Source organism: Beta vulgaris, chromosome 9, assembly GCF_026745355.1.
Source record: "Beta vulgaris subsp. vulgaris cultivar EL10 chromosome 9, EL10.2, whole genome shotgun sequence".
NCBI lineage: Eukaryota > Viridiplantae > Streptophyta > Magnoliopsida > Caryophyllales > Amaranthaceae > Beta > Beta vulgaris.
In genome coordinates this window covers 25473977-25477345 of record NC_079210.1, presented here as the reverse complement: position 1 = coordinate 25477345, position 3369 = coordinate 25473977, and the positions used below count along the sequence as shown (strand labels likewise).

At 34.8% G+C, this 3369-nt stretch overlaps 1 long non-coding RNA gene across 1 annotated transcript; it reads left to right on the top strand.

The window, feature by feature from the left end:
• The first annotated feature begins 268 nt into the window (after window positions 1–268).
• Window positions 269–1721, top strand: LOC104905707 (uncharacterized). The gene is made up of 3 exons (XR_791785.3): window positions 269–710; window positions 805–981; window positions 1409–1721. It is a non-coding gene; the product is annotated as an uncharacterized LOC104905707 (long non-coding RNA).
• The last annotated feature ends 1648 nt before the right edge of the window (window positions 1722–3369 follow it).

Sequence of the window (3369 nt, the reverse complement as noted above, 5' to 3'; positions counted from 1 at the left end):
CAAGCAATCCCCTTCATCAAATATATTTACAAAACCTAAATTATCAAAACAAGTGTAGTGGCCAAAGCTAGGGTCGATCTACAATAAATGGTGCTTTAGGTATCTATTTCTTACGTATATAAGCTAATATGGAAGGAAGTTTTGAGATTGAAATACACTAGACGACTATACCAAGTAATAACAAATGAAAGCAAAAAAAACTTTACAACTGAGAAGATGTTAAGGGAATTTGATTTACTCTTATGCCAAGTAATTGGATAATTGGGTTTGGACATAGAAGCTCAATAAATCATTAAGGCATTCCCAATTCCTAGACCTAGTTCTCACTAGGGATGGCAATGGGTCCTGGACCCGACCCAGACCCGCCTGGACCCGACCCATTTATAAGGGTCTGGGTCCATTTTTTTTAGACCCAATGGGTCTGGGTCGGGTCTGGGTCCTGGAGAGCATGGGTCGGGTCTGGGTCCGGGTCCAAAAATGTCAGACCCAGACCCGGCCCAGACCCGACCCACAGACCCATATATAATAATATATTAAAAAAATAAAAAATTCTAAAAAAACTAAAACCCTAATACAACTATAGGAGTCTCTAACAGTAACATTCTTCAAAAAAAAAAAGCTACAGCCGTTTCTTTCTTTCTCCAACTCCATCTCCATGGCTCTAACAAGTAACAATCCTTGGATCCTTCCTTGTTTCTACTCTCTAACTGGTTTGTTCTCATACTTTTCTTCATTATCATCACGCATTTCTTTTTTTTTTTTTTTGTTTCTGTAATTATCATCACGCATTTCGTTAATTTGTAGTTGAATTTGATTGCGCGTTAAGCCGTTAACCATACAATCCGGCGACCTCCTGGCTCCTGCTCTCCATTCGTCGACGACCAGCCACCCTTCTCACAACTCGCAAGTCGCATTCGTCCACTTCGCAACTCGCAACTCGCATTCGTCACTTCGCAATCGCAACTCGCATCAACTCGCAAGGTATGAATCTGTATTCTGCAAGTCTGCAACATCCCCTTTCTTTATTTTACCTGAAGTCGCATTTTTTTTTTTGTTTCTGTAATTAGTTTGGTTTAGGGTTGAATATAAAGCTACTGTTATAGTGTTACACTGTTGAATAATTAGTTTTGTTAATTAGTTTGGTTTGAATCTAGCTACTATAAATTAGTTTGGTTCAAATTGAAATGGTAATTACTAATTAGTTGCCTACCTAGTACCTATTGTTAATTTGTAAATTAGCTACTGTAAATCTAGTGCCTCCTAGTATCTATTGTTAATTTGTTATAGACTTATAGTCATTGAAATGGTAATTAGTTGCCACGCACTTTGCCACTATTGTGTTATTTATGATTAATATCTACTTGTGTTGATAATTTATGATTATTTTGTGTTATTTATGTATTTGTAGGATCTTGATGACGATGACATTGATGATGAAATGGAAGAGAACTAGCGATATGGAAGTGGAAATTTATGTATTTGAGACTTGAACTCTTGATGTTATATTGTTATTTTAGCTTGTTTTGAAACTTTGTGAGTTTGGAACATGTGTCTTTGTAATATTGTGAAGTTTTGTGAGTTGTGACTCCATTTGAAAATTGAAACTTTGTAATGTGTATGATATAATTTGTATGGTAAATTGGTAATGCTTCACCAAATATATTCTTGAAACAATATAGTGATCATATTCATAGCAACATGCACTACTAAAATAAGTGTAATAGTCCCGTAAAAAAAAAAATTAAAAAAAAATAAGTGTAATAGTTTTAAAATAAGAAACTAACAAGGACCCATTTAGGACCCATTTAGGACCCATGGACCCGCTAGACCGCGGGTCTGGGTCTGGGTCTGAAAATTCTGGACCCAATGGGTCTGGGTCGGGTCTGGATCTTAAAAAAATAAACGGGTCTGGGTCTGGGTCTGGCTGGACCCGACCCAGACCCGGCCCATTGCCATCTCTAGTTCTCACTAATAACTAGAAATCAAGAGCATGAATCCCAAATAAAATGCGAGTGATGCAACATCATGCATAGTTTCTCATGCCATACATGACCTACATTCCATGAATATGCGATCATTAGTTAATCACTCCTAAAACACGCAAAATTATGAATAATCTATCATCTAATCAATTTTATAACAAAATCGATATTAATACAACTTCGATTTATCTAATTAACCAACGAAAGAGCATCACCACACCCCTAACATGATATCTATTCAGTACTCATCGTTAAACTAGATTTAACAATTGCGCATAAGAAGTAAACTAAATCTAAATCCATAACCAACCATCAATGGTTAACCCTAATCCAATAAAAGCAAAAATATGAACTAAAGATTGATATCGCTTTGAATTTCTTTACTTTTTCTTTGTAACCTAAACTATGGAGGTTAATCCTCCGATCCCTAAAGACCATAAAACTATTTCTAAAACTAATATTGGTGAGATAAAACTTGCTCCATTTTTTTCACCTAATGAGGGTAATTACTATTTACACAACTAAAAAAATAGAAGAGAAAAATAAAAGAAAAGGAAAATTAGAAAAAAGTTAAGTGGAAAAGGGAAAAGAAAATGATAAATGATAAAGGATATAAAAAATGGGCATTACTATTTATCGCTTGTATTTTCTTTTATCGTCCGCATTTATTCTCATATATTCCTAAATTACCCCCCTACACAAACCCTTCCACCATATTATCCTGATAAAGCTCTCAGATCGGATGGGTTTGGATGTCAATTTATTCAAGCCAATTGGCCCATTATTGGAAAGGAGATAATGTTTGTTATTCAAAGTTTTTCCCTCATGGTAAATTGTTTCCCTCTCTTAATCACACTCTAATGCTTATTCCCAAAACAACCTGCAAAATTCTAACCACTTTCGGCCTATCAGTTTAATAAATACTCTATACAAGATTAACTCCAGATATTAGTAAGTCGTTTATGTCCCATTCTCCAAAACTGTAACACCCCGATAATTCTCTCTTTTCAGAAATACCTTTTGAATATATAAAACATAGAGAGTTACCAAACCATTATTGCCCGTGTGATAACGTATCGACTTATCCAGAATTTTGCCAATGGAAAACATATAACTAAATTTCATACTTTAATAAAATAAATAAATAAGTAAATAAGTACTTAAAACCAAACACACTATGAATGTCTACTCAAATCAAACTTATTATAATAATAGATTAAACAAGCTCTCCATTCCCACATTCCCAATGATGCAGCATCTACAAACCTGTAAATGTCAATGCTCTAAAGAATCTACTCACCAAAATGGGTCAACACAGGATCAATAAGGCAAAGTCGTGATCAACAATCAGAAACAAAGCACGTAATCAACAAAGCTGAATACTACA